A 23,212-nucleotide genomic window follows, 5' to 3' on the forward strand; every position below is an offset into this window, starting at 1 on the left:
AAAAGCAAAAACGTTGCGCCTTGCTAACACCACCCCTGGGGTGGCGTTAGATTTTTGCGCTGCCTCAGGTTTATGTATACTCGAAAATCTGAGGCAGTGTCAAAATGCAATATGTGTTGCTGTGGCACACCCACAAAAACACCTATTGCACGCCTCTTCCAAGCAAGGGGCTACGTGTGAAGGGCTGGTATTTACAAAGTGGCGTTAAGCCACAAAGAGTGGCTTAATGCCACCTTGTAAATATGGCGCAGGGCATAGCGCCACGGGACAGTCACAAAAGTGACGTTTCAGTGGTGCTTGGGGCTCATTAATATGCCCCTAAATGTAAGCCAGGCATGGTTCATAATTCAAAAAGCCAACCTGTATATCATAGGTAAATTACTAAATGTCTATAATGCATAGACACATCCAGAGTATTTGGAAAGTATGTTTAAAAAAAAAAATAGGACAGCTGCCCACAAGACGGATGAAGGAAGGCAAATCTATAAGCATTTTGACATTATTCAGACCGTAATATCATTTTTCATTTTGCAATGGTATAAGCTTCCCACACTTACTACAAAATGATTGTTCAAGTAAAATGTAGCTCAACTAAACAACAAACGCTAGAATGTGAGAAATTGTTACATTTCCATGTGGTTACTGTCTCCATGTGGCAATTTAAGGGCAGAAGGACAAAATTGTCAAGTAACGTAATGCGAGTTGCTGGGCTGTGTTTTGTAAGAGTGAGAGAGAAGGACAGGTCATTATTAACTAGGATACAGCACTCCTGCTGTTTCCCTAGCACCAGTGCCCAATGAGGCTGGTTACCACCATGCATGTGCCTTTGAGTTGGAAAGAACATTTGAAATAAACATTTTGCCCAAATTTGTGTCAAATTTGCAAACAAATCTGTTAGTAAATCTGCCCAGCAGAATCTTCAAAAAATGTGTAACCTAAATATTGATTTGGGCAAATTGTACAATATGTTTTAAGAAGCAATGTCTATTGTTTTGTTGAAATGTAAATTAGTTGAAAACAATTGTTTTTAACAATTTGAAGCTACTTTTAATGACTGTTACTTTGTTTAACCAAGTGTATTGCCAGTGCCACCCTTCCTTTTTTCCTTTTATACAGCCATATGTGGACTTATTTATCTCCCTCCGCCTTTACCTGTACTTCATATAGTACCACGTAGTAATAGATACATTAGTTAGGCCGTCATTTTCAAAGATCCTCTCCTTACTAAAATGTGTAACTCAATACATTTCAATAAAGACAATGTTGAGTAGCTATTTGTTTTTTTATTAATACTGATCTTAATTTTTTAACATTTTCAATTCCACATTTTCAGCATTCTTGATAAAAAATAGTTTCTTTATCCAATAAGTGTTTTGCAAGGAGTCAAAGTAGTTTGATTAGCAACTGAGCAGCTGAGGCTGACAGGTATATCAGAACACACTTTAACAAAGTATTGGTCCCTTATTAATCATTAGATAATTGCTTTTGTGATTACAGGCAGATAATTAAATGACTCATATTTAGTGTAAAGAAGGATTACATTCACAGGAGTTAATGTTTAATCTGTAGGCATTCCAAGTCCATGTAGACCAAAAGCCGAAGTGTCAAAACACATTGCTACTAGAATGCTTTAATGTACTGCACTTATGTTGCATACTGTTCGGAAAAAGAATAGAATATCACGCAAAACACTGGAAAGTTATGTTCAACCTACTCGGATATGATGTGTATTTGACAAGATTTTGTGTTCCATAATAAATACAAACCCAGATTTACTAACCATTAGCACTGGATTTACGTTGCAAAAGTGAAACAAACCCCTGCAAGTGCTGAGGTGGGAATAACTTTCAAATACAAATCATGATTTGCACTGGAAAATTGATTATAGTAATGCAAAGTAGTGCTATTTAGCCTCAAGGGGGAATATCATAGGTGCTACATGGCAATTTCCATACATCCATTCATAGCTTTTTGATGCAAATCTCTACTATTAACATTGAGAGATAGGGATTTATACAAAAAAATATGCCTCCTTGAGGCAGGGGTAACCGTGGAGTAACTTCTAAAAGTCTCCTCATTTTTGCAAATTTGCATGTGTGCTCCTTCGAAGAGTGCACATACATAGTGAGGAAAGTATTAAAATACAGTTTTGTAATGGAAGGCTCCTCTTCCAGTCCAAAAACCTATGCTTGATAGAACATACACACCCTTGCAGTGTGGTGCAAGGGTGTATACAATGGTGCATGGCAGCCTAAATTGCATGAGTGCAAGCTCTGTTTGTTTCACCCTTTGATACAATGCTGATGCCAACTTTGGATGCTGCATTGTGCAAAACCTTACTAAATATGTCCCGAAATTTCCTGATAAACATTTACAAGCAGTAGTGTTAGAAATTGTGTCTCTACTTGGCAGAGGTATGTACCCTGTCCAATTAGGGACCAAAATCCTAGGCAGTTTAAGTTACAACACAACCTAAATTATTCTGTGCTCACCCTCCAGTATCTTGGCACAGAGTAGGCAGGCTTAACTTAGAAGGCAATGTGTAAAGTACTTGTGCAGTAACTCATACAATAACAGAATGAAAACCCCACAAAAAGACTGCACATCAGGTTAGGAAAATAAATTATGATTTAATAAATAAAACAAGACCACAAATTGAAATAATCCAATACACAGATACTAGGATATGCAGTTTTAAAGATTTAGAGGAAAACAGCGCATAGAAGCACAAAGCAGCGACTGTGGTTATCTGGTCGTGCTGGACCGGGGCAAAGACACAAGTTCAACTCGACCATGAGGGAGCGGGGGCCAGCTAAAGGGACCCACTTGGGCCTGCTGAACACAGTACCTTAAATCCTGTTACAGTCTCTGTGGAGTTGCTTTGTGAGGCTTTGCGTCATCCTCAATCGATTCCAAGTAGCTGTGCAGCAAGGTTTTGCAGGGCTTGGCATTGCTTTGCATTGATCCTGGGGAGATTTGTGGCAAGGCTTTGCAGGATATGGTGTCTCTGTGCATTGGTTCCAATGGGCTGGCAGCTGTGCATCCGGCCTTTAAGAAGTTTTGAGTTGCCTCCCATGGTTCTGATGAAAACCACAGAAGGTAGATGTTGGACCTGCACCTTAGGTCCACTTTCAAGGCCACAACTTGTAGTATCCAGGTGCAAATGGGTCAAGTCTTTGATGCCCCTAAGACTTGGGAACAGGAGGCAAGTTAACAAAGTTAACAAATCTTGGAGATCACTTGTGGTGGGAGGGCAGAGTCCTTCTAGCAGAGTCTGGGTGCAGCAGACAACGGGGCAACAAGCAGAAAAACAGTACTTCCTGAAAAGCAGTCCAGGTGAGTGCTTTGAGGAGCACTGCAGTCCTTCTGACAGTGGTTCAGTTCCAGATCCAAAAGTCTCTGATTTTAGGGGATCAGAAACCTAGTACTTATACCCAAATGGCTTAGAAGTGGGGGAGACATCAAAGAGTGGTTTTGAAGTACATCATTTTCCCTTTTAGCCCAGCCTTGTCTGCCAGGATAACTGTGGGTGGTTATCAGTCACTTGGGTGGGGTCGATACATTATTCTGAGAGCCCCTCTACCCTTCCCGCACAGGAAGACCCATCAGTACGCAGATGAATACAGATGCAGCTGAGAGTCCTATGTTTATGGCTGTCTGAATGGAATGCACAAGGGGAGCTGTCACCCAGCACATACTAGACTTGGATTGGAGACAGGCTGTAAGACACAGAGAGCAGTAAGAGGAGAGAAATACCTGCTTTCTAAACGTGGCTTGTTCCAAAATAGCAATGTTAAATCCAACTTTACCAGTATGAAAGATTACTCACTACCATTTCAAACATACAAACATGACAATGCCACTCCTTTCAGATCAGAAATTACCACTTAAAACAACTTAAAAGTATATAAGGGAATTAGCAATGCTGGCCTATGAGAGGAGCAGGCTTCACAATAGTAAAAAAACAACTAGGGGATTTTTTCATTACCGGGAAATGTAAAACCTACAAGTACATGTCATGCCTTTTAGATACACTGCACCCTGCCCTGTAGGTCACATAGGGCCTACCCCTTGGAGTGACCTATATGAAATAAGAGGGGAATTTAAGGCTAGGCAAATTGTTAGAAATGCCTAGTAGAACTTTCAGTGAAACTGCACACACAGGCATTGCAATGACAGGCCTGAGAGGTTGTTAAAGGGCTACTTATGTGGGTGGCTCAATCAGTGCTGCAGGACCACTAGAAGCATTAATTTAATTTACAGGCCCCGGGCACATATACTGCACTTTACTAGGGGCTTATAGGTAAATTAAATATGCTAATTGGGTAGGACCCAGTGTTACCAAATCTAGGGGAGAGCTCAGAAGCACTTTAGCACTGATCAGAAGTGGTAAAGTGTGCAGAGTCCTAACTCCAGCAAAAACGAGATCAGAAAAATGGAGGGATGGAGGCAGGCAAAAAGTTGGGGTAAAACCACCCAAAGGCTGCCATGTCTAACACATAGTTTCCGGGATGTAGTGTAGAAGCAAGAATTGTGCCATCCTCACTATTCTCCCTTAAATCTAACTGCTCTCTTGGATATTTATTTTTTCTAGTGCTTGTAGGGACCTTGCATCTTACAATGACCAAAACTGCAAATCTGGTGCTTCCCACTATCATACTTGGTCTGGTCTGAGAATGGGACAAACCGTCACTGTTTTCCCCCACTTGTAGCCTTAAGGTGATAGCCCCCTTTGTTCCTCTAATATAATTCCTGTGCGGTGGTAGGTGATGATTTGTTTTTTAAATATGTTTTCTTGATTTAGTTGCACTCAGGGAAGTTGCTTATTGGCCACCTCATAATAATGTAATCACAGAGGCTTGAGGAAGAGAGCGGTCCGATCTAGCTTTTTAAATAATGTAATTGTCAGTACATTAAAATCAGCATTAATTGACATAACTCCTCATAGATTTCATATATGTATAAGGATGGTTGTAAAAAGATTCACAATTAGTACCAGTGCACCTGCTTCAATGGTTGTTCATAACATTACAAACATGTATTTCAATGTAAGAATGGTGTTGACAGATGAAGGATAATTGGAACCCAAAGAGCACAGCCCAACCCTCACATATTCCTCCTCCTCTTTATTCAGTTAGTTTTGAGAGGGAATACAGAGACCATCCTGTTAGAGAATCATGTAGACAGAAGCAGCAAGAATACTGTACTCCTCTCTGATGCTAAAAGCTGGCCCCAGAATGATGTGTTGGACCTGTAAAATTGAGAGATGTACTGAACATTATTTGATGCGTGGCTTCAGCCCAATTTTGTAAATAAAACCTGGAGCTAATCAGTAGCTCACTCATCATAGAACTTCATGGACCATTAATGTTCATCTAGGTTGGGGAACTGGATTGCTTAACACATGCTTCCAGCTTGGACTAAGCCTGTGGTCCCGCTAATTTCTGCTGTGGCTGACATGCCCTTTGTGAAAGTCCTGCATCTGTGGAACCTCTCATCATGCCATGGAGGCCTGTGGCTGGAGATTTAGACTCATATGGCACAGGCATTTGAGAACATCTCCTCAGCTACTCACACCCTCGCCAGTGACGGAAATTGACTTTGCACAATGTCAACCATGAAAGTAAAGTTGCTAAGGTGATGGCAAGTGTAATGAGAAGATTCCTCCTTGAGACAGCTTTTATTTGTTTAGAAGTTCTTCATTGCTCCTTTGGCATTGTTTGCACTGTAGATCAGAGCTCAGTAAGTTGTCTAGCTAGCCAGACCCAAAGAGCTTTGTGATCTGCTTTAAACCCAATACGCTTCAGTACTGGTGCTCCTGTTTGCCTTATGGCAACCAAAAGTGCAGGGTACCTCCAACATACCATTGCATACATGTATGAACTCAGAGATACTGTCACCTTACCGGACCACTTGATGCCGCTGATACAGTTGACACTTGATACTGTTCATATGTGTGTTTGCTTTCTGATGTATTATCTAAATGTTAACAAACATGTATGTTTGAAAACAATATGTAAATACTGAAGAAATACAAAGCATTTACCATTTGGTGGGAAGTTGTAGTGCTCTATTTTTATTGCATTCTCCTTATCCATAATACTTCATGAAGATTAAATATTTGGGAATCTTGTAATACTATATCCAAACTACATGCTTTGATTCTACATCTTTTGTGTTCTAGGTATGTTGTAAGCTTCATGAAAGATAGACCTTCACAAACATTAGACCAGTTTGTATATGTTACATAGTTTGTAACAGAATCCCTGGTTTCAGTACTGTATTGTGTTCACCTGTGGTTTCATTGTGTTCTGTGACCCCACTTCAGATTTCCAATCTTCTTTATGACCACTATTTGGACCACTGGTTGAATGAACCATATTGTACTGCATTTGGAATGTTACTTACTATTCTGTTTTGTGTTATCTATTGATGTAATTCTGTTTATACCATACATTTATTTACAATATATGAGTTATCATGTAAAGGCTGGACATGTATCCTTTACTGCCACTGTGAAACTATGTTGCACTGTGTCTAGACTTACCTTACATACGCTCTGCTAAGTTCATCTTTACTTTGCACAGCTATGTCTACCCGGGTAGTCAAGGATGCTTAACTGAGACACAATTTCAGTTGCAGACTTGGGGCAGAGTTATTGCAAATTTGGACCAGGTATTCATCACAAAAGTAAGGAAAGGTAGCACAAATTGTTAGTTTGGATTTACTTTTCAGTGCACAACTATATTTTTTACTGGAAATTAGCCATAAAGTAACACAAAGTACTGGCAGAACTGGAAAATGTTACCTATGGCTAAACATAGCATTTTGCACTGAAAGGGTGCCCTTAAGGTACAAAACCTATGATTGACATCATGACACAAGCTTGCACTGTGGTGCAAGGGTGTGTTGTTGGTGCATGGCAGCCTTAAGTGCGTCATCTCGGGGAGAAAGGAAAACCGTGCCATGTCTTAGTAGATATGGTGCTGTTCTGCTCTCTCACTGTTCAACACAAAGCAGTTGCTGTGCTGCGTTTCATGAAAAGTTATTTAATCTGCCCCCTGGTCCCTTTAGAGCTGGCCATTAAGAATCAATTGTAGTAAGCTCAGTAGTACCTGAAAAGAACGCTCTAGAGATCTTAGCCTGAAATGTATTTTTAAGTACATTTTCATCTGATTCATTTAAAGACTTTCCACTGATTTTTTTAAGCGTCTTTGTGTCTGTGTTCTTGCGTTTTTGTCATGTTCTTGTTTGTTTTCCCTTTATTCTAGTCTCTCGTATTCTTCCTTTCATTTTCTTGATTGCTCAGTTTCTCTGTTATTTTTTGTTTTTCTCTCTTTTAAATTCTCTCATCAAAGCCCCACTGCCTTTTAATCCCTGTCTCTCTTTCTCTCGCTCGCTCTCATCTGGTCTCAACTTACCTAGTATAAAGGAAACTCAACCACATATAGCCATTTACTTACGTACAGATGCCAAATAGTGTACTTCCATTGGGAGTAATTTAGTTGTTTTTTGGCTAAGGGCAAGTGACTTCAGTCACTGTTTGAAATGAGTGTAATACTGTTCTAATTAAAAATTATACATAAAAGTAAAAACCTTGTTTTTGTTTGAGGAACGCTTAAAAATCAGCGATGGTATACTTGTCTCTAGGAACTCTCAGGATAACGTATTGGTGCTGTACACATGGGATATCCGAATTCCTCCTTGCACAAAAAGCAAAAAAGGATACCTTTACATGCTTCCGACAGTCACTGTAATAACCTTTAAATCAATAAAAAATTTAAATCAGATGCTTCACCTTCGGGGTTTTGAGCAAGCAATTGTGCAACTGAGCAAACTAAGACACAAAAGCAATGTTCTTTCTAACGTGTTTATTTTTAATACAAAGATAGTTCCCTTTTACATTTAGCTAAATAAACTGCGCTGTAGAAATTTAGAAAATCAATTGATGGTTGTAATAATGATTCAACTATATTTATCATGGAGGAAAAGTAGAGAGATCGCCACCATGGGATTGTAGAAGTGAAGGCTCCATGTCTGACCTCCACTCTGACAGTGGTCCTTTCCCCAAGGCAACATACTTGCACAGAAAATGAATATCTTGGTAACTGATGGAAAGTCATGCTAAACTCATATCTTAAAAAGACTGATTTATCATCTTGTGATTTTTGGACCTTTGGGAAAAACATCAGGCAGCAATTGCGGGTGATAGGGTTGCTGCCGAGGATCCCAGGGTGCCATTTTCATAGGAGTCCCTGGTCTATGGTTTATGTGAACAAATGTGATTTTTTCAAAGAGGAACAGAAAAAGGTTGGTATCAGTGGCAAGTGTATATATGCACAATAGAGAGCTCTGAAGGAAGTGAAGGTCTGATGCACAGATTGTTCTTGCCCATTCCTACAGTATCACTGCTCAGACACCTCCTATCATCATTGAGTATCGAGCAAACACCGTTCAAAATACAAATTTTAAGAGTTTCGATGCTGTACCTCAAGGATGGGATTTTTACAATTCTGACTTCTGATTGAGGCAGGGAAGATATCCAACTGGTTCTGCTTCTACCATTGATGAACTGGAACCAAATGTCAGATTATGCACACAGCTCTTCAGTAGAGGAAGCCCAAGTTAGGAACTTGTTTTGCACAACTACCATTGTAATATACTATCATCAAAAAAAGAAACATTCCCCACTAGGACTTATTATCGCCGGAAAGAGGAGGAGCAGCAGAAAGCAGAATCACACAGAGCCTGGCAAAACCAACACAGATGTGTTAGCCTGTGGCGAAGAAAAAGGAATGGGGACCCATCAGTGCAATTTCCCACTTTAGTTTCCGAAGGAAGTGCTCCTCTCAAGACAGAAAAAAATGCTGAACTGAATTATAAAGAAATTGTCATGAGATCAGAATTTGGCTCAGAAATTAGGTTAACATGTACAAAATGTAAAGAAAAGTGTTTCTCTCATAGGAACTGCTGGTACACCAGTTGAATCCAAGGTACCCATCAAGACTCTCCTGGGTGGCACCAAGAGTCCAAATCGGTAGAGTGGTTCCAAAAATAAATTAGAAACAAAAATTAGATGGGTTTGGTGCCTTGGGTAACCACCATTGTGCAGACCACAGGCAATACACAGTAGGGGTTGACCATTTTCAGGGTGATAGATGCAGGGCCTTGCCAAAGGGCAGGGCCTGTTACCAACTTTCTGCTGCGTACAGCTGAAGGTAATCTGTACTGGGGAGGGGTTGGCTGCTTGCAGGAGGTGGTTGGGTGCAGGTTGCTCAATGAAGGGGGGGTGGGAGTGTGCTCATCTAAACTATGATAAGAAACACTAAGACCCATATTTATACTTTTTTAGCGCCATGTTTGCGTCATTTTGTGACACAAAAGCGGCACAAACTTACAAAATACATTGGTATTTTCTAAGTTTGCGCCACTTTTGCGGCAAAAGGTGGCACAATTGCGGCACTAAAAAAGTATAAATATGGGCCTAAAAGTTACTGAAGGATACAAAAGTTAAAGTGATGTTTTGGTTAATTAGTTAAAAGTAAAAAACGCCAGTGGTTTTCTTACTAGGATTCAGTATCTAACTATTACTCAGTTTTAACTTTACTTTTTCAATGAATTTCTGGAATTTGTTTAACATATGTTAAAATCTTACCTTACCTAACCTTGGTGTGAATGGCACTTGCTAATCCTGTGCTTAAAGACTTTGCTGCATACATGGCAAAGGATTTTTTCACTTTTCTATTTCGGCGTGAATGGCCCTATGCTAATCCTAAACTTAAACACTGGGCTATAAAAACAGACATTTGAGGCAAGCAGTTTTATAGTGTCAGTTGTGTTATAGTGTATTCCATATAAAAGTGCTACTCTCCACCTAAAACTTGGGAAGTACCCAGTTTCCTACTTCCCATTTTGCAATTCTTTATGTATCTGAGTCAAACCCTGAAATAAATCTCATGCAATGCCCTGTGAAGCGCTCAGCCAAATAGAAACACAAAATGTCAAAGTAAAAGTAAAATTGATTTGCCAAAGCTTTTCTTCTATTCTATCCAACTAATCCATGTGAATGTAAAATTGCTTTCACTGATACTAGATGTGCAAGCAATATAACTTTGTTGTAAAACACAAAACCTTAAACAAAAATTCAAAATGTTAGCAGAAACAGCATAAAATTATTTTTTAGACAAAATGCGTGCTTGAACAATGGCAGACGCTTGGGCCCATATTTATACTTTTTAGCACTTCATTTGAATCATTTTTTTATGCAAAAGCGGCGCAAACTTACAATTGTATTTTTTAAGTTTGCGCCGTTTTTACGTCAAAAAGAGGCGCAAATGCGTTGCTAAAAAAGTATAAATATGGGCCTTAGTATCGAATGTTTTGACTAATGACCTTAAAGTACACTGTTGCAAATGACTGCAGGCAGTGAATTGGTTAGAGAGGTGAAAAAAATCACTATTGTCTGGATAAAAAGTCTCTTAAGTGGATGAATTCAGCATTAACATCGCTGTGGATAGGTATTCCATAAGCCTGAGGCGACACCTCCCCTGCAACCGAATGTCTTCTTGGAGAAGAAATGTACTCTTTTTGCTTGTGCAGAACTCTGGCACAGTACTGTTGAGTAGCTTTTGAGAAGTCTGGGTCACAAACCTCACGCAAGCCCCTCTCTGGAATACCTTCAGCATGAACATCTTATTTAGAATGGAAGCAATAGGCAAGTAAATATTTGGAGAAAGCTCCAGCATGTCCCAGCAGATGGTGGTGGCTTTCATTACCCGCTTCACCTTAAATACACGGCGAAAGGAGGCAGAGCCTACTATTAGGATATATAATTATACATTCAATTACAGTGCAAGGCCTTCAAAAGTCCAGGACCAGGGCAAACAGTCACAGTAACACACCCTCTGTCCAATGTGACTGCCGTGTACAGTTAAACACCATCCAGCCTAAGACACTTCATGCTGAGAATTGTTCTTTCCTTTTACACTTCTATCTACTAAGGTCTTCTTTAAAGATCAGTGAATTAATTATTAGCCTGTGGACTGATCAACAACAAGCTTGCAATCCAATTTAAACTTGTGCGTCTGTGACATTCTTGTCTTAGGAAATCCTATTAAAGTGTGTCCTGTTTTTTGAAGGCCTCTTAAGATGGAACAATAGACTCTTCACATCCTTCCAACCTTAGAAGATCAGCATCGCTTATACATATGTATATTGTATTTCTATAGCGGAAACCAAGCCAAAAGACAGTGCAGCTTTGTTCTTCCATCAACAAAGCCCTTTGTGATAAATACTAAACTTCTGCTAACAAGTTAATGTCCAAGCCTAATTTTAACACAGTGAGAAAGGGCTGTGGGGGCATTCAGAAATGCTAAAGCATCCCACTGTCATCAGTGTTACCAGACTCACTAACTTCATTACTTTCAAGGACAACCTCAAGACCTCCTCTTCTGAAACTCTTTTCAATTCTACAAAAGCAGAATATTTTCTCCTATATCATTCTCTCTCTTGCACCCATTTCTGCACATCTTCAGTACCTTACCACTGTTAAATACTTGTACTACCTCTGATTCCTCCTCTGTTTTACTCCTCCATCTTTAGGCCCCATAACATAGATGCAGGAATACCACCTCAGTAGTTCTGTATTTGAATTACCACTACCATATGGTTTAGTGATTTAGGGAGGCAGAATTACTGCACAATTATAAGTTTTCCCCAGGGAATGGTGTTCTGCATCGACTTCTGTTATGTAATACAAAATTATTTCTGACATGCTTTTACAAGTTTTTCTGTATAAAATGGTTCCACGAAAGTCCCCAAGATTGTGGTCTTACCGCATTTCCTGAAATACCGATTCAGTATTACAATAAAACCAATAATGAGGGCATTGGGACACTTTTTTGTCACTTGTGTTCATCTGCGCTCAGAAGGAGCCATTGTGTGCCATTTAGCACTATACAAGTGAATAAGAAAGTGATAAGCACACATCATCACTTACACTATTGCCGACAATTACTCATATCGACCATGCTTCTCCAACTGATTGCTACTGCCAGGACTATGAGCTACATTGATTTAATGCTTCTGTCTGTCTGTTCATCCAACCGCAAGCTGACTTGTACTACAAAGGGTTTATACTCAATGAGAAATCACTGCTGGATACAAAGTTCGAGAAATAATTTAATTCAGGGGTGTAATGTATGCCCTTGCAGGCCCTGAAGCATAATGGGGGGCCACAACTCTTCACCCCACCCAACCCTTAAGACCCCTGAATCAAAACAAGGCTAAGGAGCACCTCTTCACATTCTGCAGGTGGTGGTGGGGGGGGGTGGATGTGTTAATTTGTTGTTTTTATTCTTGCGCTAAGTTATCATGCACTGCCCCTTCAAGTAAATTGTTCTAGATCAGGGGTCTCCAACCGTTTCTGTAATAGGAGCTACATATGTTCAATGAAACCCATCGAGAGCTACTCATATTATTAGTATTCTAATAGTGACCACAAAGGACAAGATCACATTAGTGGCCACCATATGCAAGATTACTACCCGCAACCAACTTGGTGCATCAGGCATGGTTGCCAACAGTAATGTGAAAAGGTATTTGTCAATACGGAATGTCTCTATATGGCTAATACATCCCAGCCATAGCTACATTTCTCTGGCACCAAGCTAATACCATTTGTAAAAAGGCTCTCAAATGTAACATGATTTATCCTTCAAGCATCAGCTTTAAATATATTTTGGAAAATCAGCCATATTTCTCCAAATATCAGCTTATTAGTCTGCATAAAACACATTTTTCTATTGAATATACATTACCCATGTTGGTACATATATATTAATTGAACCAAGCAAGAGCTTCTAATTTAGTAAGCTGGTCTGCTCTGTACACAGGGGAGCTACTTCCAGGTAGCTGGAGAGCTACCAATAGCTCACGAGCTACTCTTTAGAGAAGCCTGTTCTACAGACTTAACATCAAATACACCTTTACACAGCAATTTATGTCCTCTCTCTTAGCCCCTGTCTCAGATCCAGCAACATACAGGTGCAGCCTACAACTCTGCCTCTTGTTAACTCGCTAGTTAGTCAGCCTATACTTATTCTGGCTGTGCTGTTTATGATCACTTTTAGTCCACTTCCCGTGCATTATTGACCTGCAAATAAAGAGCCTATGATAATGCTTTACAGTGTTCCTGAAGCTTTGTAATGCTACTTTAACGTGCAAAAAGGAACGTGTTTATTTAAACACATTAGCAAGACCATCTAAAGCCCTAGAAAGTTATTTTCTGAGCAGTAGCAATTGTCAAAAGTAGCTAAACAAACCACACAATGTATTACTACGAGGAGATAAGACATATTTGTTTTACACAATCAAGAACTGTTTGCAAAATTAAAAAAAACACACACCAGTCGGTGCCTTCCGGGCTGACAGACATAAGATGCATTTGCACCACCGTACCAATGTGTGCGCCTGTTTGCACACAATTTACTGTATCACTTTCATTGCTTCAGCCTATTTTTTTGACGACTCACGACTAGGGGCACGTCGTCTGAAGAATTCCCTCGATGAGTGCATCAAATGACAGGAAAAACTACAGCGCCTTAGTGCCGCTCGCATTTTCATTAAGCACTATTGAGCTTTGGTTCACAGCTTCATGTCGTTATCCTCCTCCACCTAGGAGATGCAACATCCTTAAAAGGAAGACAGCGCACATGGACACAACGTGTAAGCTGTGAATACAGGAGCAGAACAACAACTTCAAGTGAATGCAGCCCAAGATCCAGCTCAAAATCACCTTACATCCTTTAAGGGTCCCATTGAGTAAAATAAGTTAGCTTAGTCCTCAGTCCCACTGCTTGAAAATTAACTTTTATAATAAATATAAGGTTTTTGTGACCACGCTTCAAAATGCATTACGTATATTTTCCAGTTATTTAATCACAATAACATACCACAATGATGAAATGCCACTCACCTACTTCATTGTCAGTTCAGCTGTCCATTTGACGAGAAGTATTAACTTTTCTCTCCTGAAAAGCTCAACATGTGGAAGTTACCAAGTTCTCGCATTTTTTAAGGTTCCCAGGGCTCGATGAACTCCTGTTCATTTAAACCGAGTCTGATGTAAAAGGCGTAAAAAGGTCGCAGAGAGTTTTATCCAGGGTCTGGAAAAAGGCAACGCAGGGTAGGCGACCAAGGGAGCCAAGGAAGAAAACAAACAGAGTGACTGAGTTACAATACTGTTGCTCGTGCAGCCAGGCTGGGAAATGAACTGAAATAAAGGGCACTCTTATCTGGTGTCTGCTTCTGTTGAATGAACGAGGGCTTGAATGTGTGTGACTAGGCTCACTGCTGCCACCTTCGGGACAAACATCAAAGCCTGGCACAATTCTGCATTACTATTCAATCTGTGCTTTGCTGCGCGAGAACCAGTGTGGTTTGATGATTGTGTGTCAAGTATTTTGTGCAATGATTGCGTCGATAAAGGCAACGCATTTGTTGATGAAAGATTCTCTTTTAGATAGTTGGATGATATGAGTCTTATGCGATTTTTTCTGTTTTGGCATCTTGGTATGTACGATTTTCTAAGCATTGCATACCTCCAGTGATATTCCGAGGGAAGTCCACGAGAGCAGTTTTACGCAAGGGAACTCTTCATAACAACGTAGGTGGATTTGAGCACTTAAAGCAACTGAAATTGTATGTGTACATTAGTTCCCTTTCACCTATATCAAGTCAAAATAATACTATTTTCTAGTATTTTCAGCTACAGCACATACAAATAATATTATAAGAAGCAAAACATGTCTTTAACCATATCCAGAGCACAAGGTTTTACGTTGAATAAAGGGGGACTATTTCACAACAACTTGATCTTTTGAGCATGGCCCCTTTTCTTTGGCAAATGAAAGCTAGAATGAAAACTGAGGATCATTAAACGGTGTTTTCTCAAACCAGTTAAACTGTGCTGTGGTAATAACATGGACTTTGACGTTCGTGCTGTAACCATTCAAGGCATATTACGCTGCACATCTCCATATACTGTTTATGCCACGGTGTCATTTCGTTTGCATGAGTTATGAAAACAAGTATTTAAGCAGCGACAGAGCACAGTCTCATTGCATGGGTCCATACAGGAAGGACAGAAGATTTGTCGTAGGAGTGGTAAGAATTTGCTTCGTACTGTGATAAAACAAACGCACGCACACACGCGCACATGCACACACAGGCTCACACATAAGCTCACACATATAGATAGATAAATTAATAGATGTAAATATTATTGTTCCTAAATTATTTAGCCCGGTTACTCCCTCACAACAGTGATGGATATCCTGTCTGCCAGAATCTACATGCCATTAAGTGCTACAGGATTTCATTTCAGCTGATGGAATATCCATCACCATTGTGACAGAGTAACCTGTCCATCAATATTTAAATCAGGCCCTATATATTTCGTTTTTTATTTTATTTAGGTCAGGTTTTTTGGACCATTTGTTGTTGGGTTTGTAGGGACTACGGTGTGAGATCTTTAAAATATTTGTTTTTTCAATGATTAGAACTGTTTACATAAGTTTTATTTGGTTAAATAGATAATTAGTTAGGTAAATAATTTGGTTTTGGTATTTAATAGATCATTTAGCAATATTGTTTATTTTATTTGTGAATTGCTTAGATAATTGATTACATTTATTTAACTGTGTTCAATAATTGAAATAATAATTACTTATATTGAATGTTTTTGTTTAATAATTAATATTACTGAGTTTTTATATATTTAAATAATGCAAACTGTTATTTTTTAGGGTAATAACATGGGTAGTATTTTCAGTCTAGTTTCTCATTTTTTGAATTGCTGTAATGTTTAAATATAATTTTTTTAAAGATTTATATGAATGAGTAATAAAACTATATTTTAATTAATTTAATATCAGAAAAGTTAAAACTCTAAAATCTAATACTTTCCTGACTGCTGTTTATGCTGGAGTGAGAATAGTATTTCTTACCCCTGCAAAATCTAGCACACCCTTCTTCTTACACTGGAGTGGGAATGGTAGATCTAACCTTTCAAAGTCCAGTACTTCTGTACTGTTGCTCAGGTTACAGTGGATATAGTAAATCTGACCCCTCTAGAGCCCAATACTTTTTGTATCTTTATTTTTCTATTGTCGTGCTGTCAGAGGGGGAATGGTAAATCTGATCCTTCAAAGTTTAACACTTCCTCTACTGCTTCTTACATGGGAGAGTTGGAGTGTGAATTCTCAATTGGACCAGCATGTCTAATTTTGTATCGGATTTGTTTAAATGGCTTTAGCATATTTTTTATTTAATTTTAAGAGTCAGTTACATGCATTTTTTATTTCTTAGTACTTTTTTTCATTTTGATGTTGCTATAATTTGGTAATATTTAGAATTATTTTATTTGTAATTAGATTAATTTGAATTAATTTTTTATCATTTATTTTAAAAGTTTTATTTTTTAAATATTATATGTGATATTTTTCAATTTTAAAATGTATACTTATATTTTATGTTAGGGTGTTATTTTTAATGTTATAAGTATATATTTTTTAAATAATGTTTGTAAAATTAGTCATTGTTTTAAAGTTACTATATTGTAGAATAATATTATTTAACCCCTTCAATGCGGCCGACGCCCGCACTACCTCCCTGGTGCGGGTCACGACCAGTGGCCGACACCAGGGAGGGGGTTAATAAGACGCACCAAGGATTTATTATTATTTTTTTGGTCCCAGGGAAACACGGAAACTCTTCCGTGTCTCCCCCCACCCGCCCCTGACGTAACAATGTTGATTTCCCCATCGGAGCAGGAAGCAGCCTTGCGGCCGCTTCCTGCTCCGATGGGGGAAACGGCCTTCCCCACGTTCGGGAAGGCCTCGTAAGAAAGGGGAGAGTCTCCCCTTTCTTACAAGGCCTTCCTTTTGAGGCCTTCTGAAAGTGTTTCCTGGCCCCCGATCGCAGCTGTGCAGGGGCAACATTTTTTTTTTGGCAAAAAAAAAAAAACAATTGACAGGGGGTCGCCCGTGGGCAGGGCGACCCCCTGTGGGGCCAATATTTTTTTAGTTGTTGTAGGGTTTCCCTGGAGGCCATTATAGAGAAACACACTAAACCCAAACATATCTGGAAACTAGACATTCGGGGGAGTCCACAGAGGTGTGACTTGTGTGGATTCCCCAAAGTTTTCTTACCCATAATACCCTGAAAAGCTGAAATGTTAAATAAAAACTCTATTTTTCTCGCATTTCTGTAACACAAACTACAGGAATATGCTGAGATCCACAAAATTCCTACCACCCAGTGATTCCTGACCTGTCCTGATAAAAACACTACCCCACTTGAGTGCCTACACCTAGTGCCTGCATCAGGAAAAGATCACCCCAGGGTCAACAGCTGCCTCATGTAAGGACCAACATGTCGCGGGCACCAGGCCTACCCACACAAGTGAGGTACCATTTTTATCGGGAGACTTGGGGGAATGCTGGGTGGAAGGAAATTTGTGGCTCCTCTCAGATTCCAGAACTTTCTGTCACCAAAATGAGAGGAAAAAGTGTTTTTTTGGCCAAATTTTGATGTTTGCAAAGGATTCTGGGTAACAGAACCTGGTCAGAGCCCCACAAGTCACCCCATCTTGGATTCCCCTGGGTTTCTAGTTTTCAAAAATGTGCTGGTTTGGTAGGTTTCCCCAGGTGCCGGCTGAGCTGGAGGCCAAAATCCACAGGTAGGCACTGTTTTCTATGAAAAAATGTGATGTGTCCACGTTGTGTTTTGGGACACTTCCTGTTGCGGGCGCTAGGCCTACCCACACAAGTGAGGTATCATTTTTATCGGGAGACTTGGGGGAACACTGGGTGGAAGGAAATGTGTGGTTCCTCTCAGATTCCAGAACTTTCTGTCACCAAAATGTGAGGAAAAAGTGTTATTTTAGCCACATTTTGAGGTTTGCAAAGGATTCTGAGTAACAGAACCTGGTCAGAGCCCCAGAAGTCACCCCATCTTGGATTCCCCTAGGTCTCTAGTTTTTAAAAATGCACAGGTTTGGTAGGTTTCCCTAGGTGCCGGCTGAGCTAGAGGCCAAAATCTGCAGGTAGGCACTTTGCAAAAAACAGCTCTGTTTTCTGTCAAAAAATGGGATGTGTCCACGTTGTGTTTTGGGGCATTTCCTGTCGCGGGCGCTAGGCCTACCCACACAAGTGAGGTATCATTTTTATCGGGAGACTTGGGGGAACGCTGGGTAGAAGGAAATTTGTGGCTCCTCTCAGATTTCAGAACTTTCTGTCACTGAAATGTGAGGAAAACCTGTTTTTTTTAGCCACGTTTTGAGGTTTGCAAAGGATTCTGGGTAACAGAACCTGGTCAGAGCCCCACAAGTCACCCCATCTTGGATTCCCCTAGGTCTCTAGTTTTCAAAAATGCACGGGTTTGGTAGGTTTCCCTAGGTGCCGGCTGAGCTAGAGGCCAAAATCTACAGGTAGGCACTTTTCAAAAAACAGCTCTGTTTTCTGTCAAAAAATGGGATGTGTCCGCGTTGTGTTTTGGGGCATTTCCTGTCGCGGGCGCTAGGCCTACCCACACAAGTGAGGTATCATTTTTATCGGGAGACTTGGGGGAACGCTGGGTGGAAGGAAATTTGTGGCTCCTCTCAGATTCCAGAACTTTCTGTCACTGAAATGTGAGGAAAACGTGTTTTTTTAGTCACGTTTGGAGGTTTGCAAAGGATTCTGGGTAACAGAACCTGGTCAGAGCCCCAGAAGTCACCCCATCTTGGATTCCCCTAGGTCTCTAGTTTTTAAAAATGCACAGGTTTGGTAGGTTTCCCTAGGTGCCGGCTGAGCTAGAGGCCAAAATCTACAGGTAGGCACTTTGCAAAAAACAGCTCTGTTTTCTGTCAAAAAATGGGATGTGTCCACGTTGTGTTTTGGGGCATTTCCTGTCGCGGGCGCTAGGCCTACCCACACAAGTGAGGTACCATTTTTATCGGGAGACTTGGGGGAACGCTGGGTGGAAGGAAATTTCTGGCTCCTCTCAGATTCGAGAACTTTCTGTCACCGAAATGAGAGGAAAAAGTGTTTTTTGGGCCAAATTTTGATGTGTGCAAAGGATTCTGGGTAACAGAACCTGGTCAGAGCCCCACAAGTCACCCCATCTTGGATTCGCCTGGGTTTCTAGTTTTAAAAAATGTGCTGGTGTGCTAGGTTTCCCCAGGTGCCGGCTGAGCTAGAGGCCAAAATCCACAGGTAGGCACTGTTTTCTATGAAAAAATGTGATGTGTTCACGTTGTGTTTTGGGACACTTCCTGTCGCGGGCGCTAGGTCTACCCACACAAGTGAGGTATCATTTTTATCGGGAGACTTGAGGGAACGCTGGGTGGAAGGAAATTTGTGGCTCCTCTCAGATTCCAGAACTTTCTGTCACCAAAATGTGAGGAAAACGTGTTATTTTAGCCACATTTTGAGGTTTACAAAGGATTCTGAGTAACAGAACTTGGTCAGAGCCCCAGAAGTCACCCCATCTTGGATTCCCCTAGGTCTCTAGTTTTCAAAAATGCACAGGTTTGGTAGGTTTCCCTAGGTGCCGGCTGAGCTAGAGGCCAAAATCTGCAGGTAGGCACTTTGCAAAAAACAGCTCTGTTTTCTGTCAAAAAATGGGATGTGTCCACGTTGTGTTTTGGGGCATTTCCTGTCGCGGGCGCTAGGCCTACCCACACAAGTGAGGTACCATTTTTATCGGGAGACTTGGGGGAACGCTGGGTGGAAGGAAATTTGTGGCTCCTCTCAGATTCGAGAACTTTCTGTCACAGAAATGAGAGGAAAAAGTGTTTTTTGGGCCAAATTTTGATGTTTGCAAAGGATTCTGGGTAACAGAACCTGGTCAGAGCCCCACAAGTCACCCCATCTTGGATTCCCCTGGGTTTCTAGTTTTCAAAAATGTGCTGGTGTGCTAGGTTTCCCAAGGTGCCGGCTGAGCTAGAGGCCAAAATCCACAGGTAGGCACTGTTTTCTATGAAAAAATGTGATGTGTCCACGTTGTGTTTTGGGACACTTCCTGTCGCGGGCGCTAGGCCTACCCACACAAGTGAGGTATCATTTTTATCGGGAGACTTGGGGAACGCTGGGTGGAAGGAAATTTGTGGCTCCTCTCAGATTCCAGAACTTTCTGTCACCAAAATGTGAGGAAAACGTGTTATTTTAGCCACATTTTGAGGTTTACAAAGGATTCTGAGTAACAGAACCTGGTCAGAGCCCCAGAAGTCACCCCATCTGGATTCCCCTAGGTCTCTAGTTTTCAAAAATGCACAGGTTTGGTAGGTTTCCCTAGGTGCCGGCTGAGCTAGAGGCCAAAATCTGCAGGTAGGCACTTTACAAAAAACAGCTCTGTTTTCTGTCAAAAAATGGGATGTGTCCACGTTGTGTTTTGGGGCATTTCCTGTCGCGGGCGCTAGGCCTACCCACACAAGTGAGGTACCATTTTTATCGGGAGACTTGGGGGAACGCTGGGTGGAAGAAAATTTGTGGCTCCTCTCAGATTCGAGAACTTTCTGTCACCGAAATGAGAGGAAAAAGTGTTTTTTGGGCCAAATTTTGATGTTTGCAAAGGATTCTGGGTAACAGAACCTGGTCAGAGCCCCACAAGTCACCCCATCTTGGATTCCCCTGGGTTTCTAGTTTTCAAAAATGTGCTGGTGTGCTAGGTTTCCCAAGGTGCCGGCTGAGCTAGAGGCCAAAATCCACAGGTAGGCACTGTTTTCTATGAAAAAATGTGATGTGTCCACGTTGTGTTTTGGGACACTTCCTGTCGCGGGCGCTAGGCCTACCCACACAAGTGAGGTATCATTTTTATCGGGAGACTTGGGGAACGCTGGGTGGAAGGAAATTTGTGGCTCCTCTCAGATTCCAGAACTTTCTGTCACCAAAATGTGAGGAAAACGTGTTATTTTAGCCACATTTTGAGGTTTACAAAGGATTCTGAGTAACAGAACCTGGTCAGAGCCCCAGAAGTCACCCCATCTGGATTCCCCTAGGTCTCTAGTTTTCAAAAATGCACAGGTTTGGTAGGTTTCCCTAGGTGCCGGCTGAGCTAGAGGCCAAAATCTGCAGGTAGGCACTTTACAAAAAACAGCTCTGTTTTCTGTCAAAAAATGCGATGTGTCCACGTTGTGTTTTGGGGCATTTCCTGTCGCGGGCGCTAGGCCTACCCACACAAGTGAGGTACCATTTTTATCGGGAGACTTGGGGGAACGCTGGGTGGAAGAAAATTTGTGGCTCCTCTCAGATTCGAGAACTTTCTGTCACCGAAATGAGAGGAAAAAGTGTTTTTTGGGCCAAATTTTGATGTTTGCAAAGGATTCTGGGTAACAGAACCTGGTCAGAGCCCCACAAGTCACCCCATCTTGGATTCCCCTGGGTTTCTAGTTTTCAAAAATGTGCTGGTGTGCTAGGTTTCCCTAGGTGCCGGCTGAGCTAGAGGCCAAAATCCACAGGTAGGCACTGTTTTCTATGAAAAAATGTGATGTGTCCACGTTGTGTTTTGGGACACTTCCTGTCGCGGGCGCTAGGCCTACCCACACAAATGAGGTATCATTTTTATCGGGAGACTTGGGGGAACGCTGGGTAGAAGGAAATTTGTGGCTCCTCTCAGATTCCAGAACTTTCTGTCACCAAAATGTGAGGAAAACGTGTTATTTTAGCCACATTTTGAGGTTTACAAAGGATTCTGAGTAACAGAACCTGATCAGAGCCCCAGAAGTCACCCCATCTTGGATTCCCCTAGGTCTCTAGTTTTAAAAAATGCACAGGTTTGGTAGGTTTCCCTAGGTGCCGGCTGAGCTAGAGTCCAAAATCTGCAGGTAGGCACTTTGCAAAAAACAGCTCTGTTTTCTGTCAAAAAATGGGATGTGTCCACGTTGTGTTTTGGGGCATTTCCTGTCGCGGGCGCAAGGCCTACCCACACAAGTGAGGTACCATTTTTATCGGGAGACTTGGGGGAATGCTGGGTGGAAGGAAATTTGTGGCTCCTCTCAGATTCGAGAACTTTCTGTCACAGAAATGAGAGGAAAAATTGTTTTTTTGGCCAAATTTTGATGTTTGCAAAGGATTCTGGGTAACAGAACCTGGTCAGAGCCCCACAAGTCACCCCATCTTGGATTCCCCTGGGTTTCTAGTTTTCAAAAATGTGCTGGTGTGCTAGGTTTCCCCAGGTGCTGGCTGAGCTAGAGGCCAAAATCCACAGGTAGGCACTGTTTTCTATGAAAAAATGTGATGTGTCTACGTTGTGTTTTGGGACACTTCCTGTCGCGGGCGCTAGGCATACCCACACAAGTGAGGTATCATTTTTATCGGGAGACTTGGGGGAACGCTGGGTGGAAGGACATTTGTGGCTCCTCTCAGATTCCAGAACTTTCTGTCACCAAAATGTGAGGAAAAAGTGTTATTTTAGCCACATTTTGAGGTTTGCAAAGGATTCTGAGTAACAGAACCTGGTCAGAGCCCCAGAAGTCACCCCATCTTGGATTCCCCTAGGTCTCTAGTTTTCAAAAATGCACAGGTTTGGTAGGTTTCCCTAGGTGCCGGCTGAGCTAGAGGCCAAAATCTGCAGGTAGGCACTTTGCAAAAAACAGCTCTGTTTTCTGTCAAAAAATGGGATGTGTCCACGTTGTGTTTTGGGGCATTTCCTGTTGCGGGTGCTAGGCCTACCCACACAAGTGAGGTATCATTTTTATCGGGAGACTTGGGGGAACACTGGGTGGAAGGAAATTTGTGGCTCCTCTCAGATTCCAGAACTTTCTGTCACCGAAATGTGAGGAAAACATGTTTTTTTAGCCACGTTTTGAGGTTTGCAAAGGATTCTGGGTAACAGAACCTGGTCAGAGCCCCACAAGTCACCCCATCTTGGATTCCCCTAGGTCTCAAGGTTTCAAAAATGCACAGGGTTGCTAGGTTTCCCTAGGTGCCGGCTGAGCTAGAGGCCAAAATCCACAGGTAGGCACTTTGCAAAAAACAGCTCCGTTTTCTGTCAAAAAAATGGGATGTGTCCAAGTTGTGTTTTGGGGCATTTCCTGTTGCGGGCGCTAGGCCTACCCACACTAGTGAGGTATCATTTTTATCTGGAGACTTGGGGGAACATAGAATAGCAAAACTACTGTTATTGCCCCTTATCTTTCTCTACATTTTTTCCTTCCAAATATAAGAGAGTG

At 41.3% G+C, this 23,212-nt stretch overlaps 1 protein-coding gene across 12 annotated transcripts in view; it reads right to left on the bottom strand.

Moving 5' to 3' along the window:
• Positions 1-14,306, bottom strand: part of HTR1F (5-hydroxytryptamine receptor 1F) — a 2,610,837-nt gene extending 2,596,531 nt beyond the window's left edge. For 10 of the 12 annotated variants that reach the window (XM_069205047.1, XM_069205046.1, XM_069205043.1 and 7 more), the window contains exon 1: positions 13,976-14,304. The gene's annotated coding sequence lies outside the window, so the exon portion shown is untranslated. Of the gene's footprint in view, positions 1-13,975 lie in introns of all 12 variants that reach the window. The other 2 variants (XM_069205051.1, XM_069205044.1) reach the window with 2 other exon arrangements.
• Between the last annotated feature and the right edge of the window lie 8,906 nt (positions 14,307-23,212).

The sequence above is a fragment of the Pleurodeles waltl genome, chromosome 8, assembly GCF_031143425.1.
Source record: "Pleurodeles waltl isolate 20211129_DDA chromosome 8, aPleWal1.hap1.20221129, whole genome shotgun sequence".
Taxonomy (NCBI): Eukaryota; Metazoa; Chordata; class Amphibia; order Caudata; family Salamandridae; genus Pleurodeles; species Pleurodeles waltl.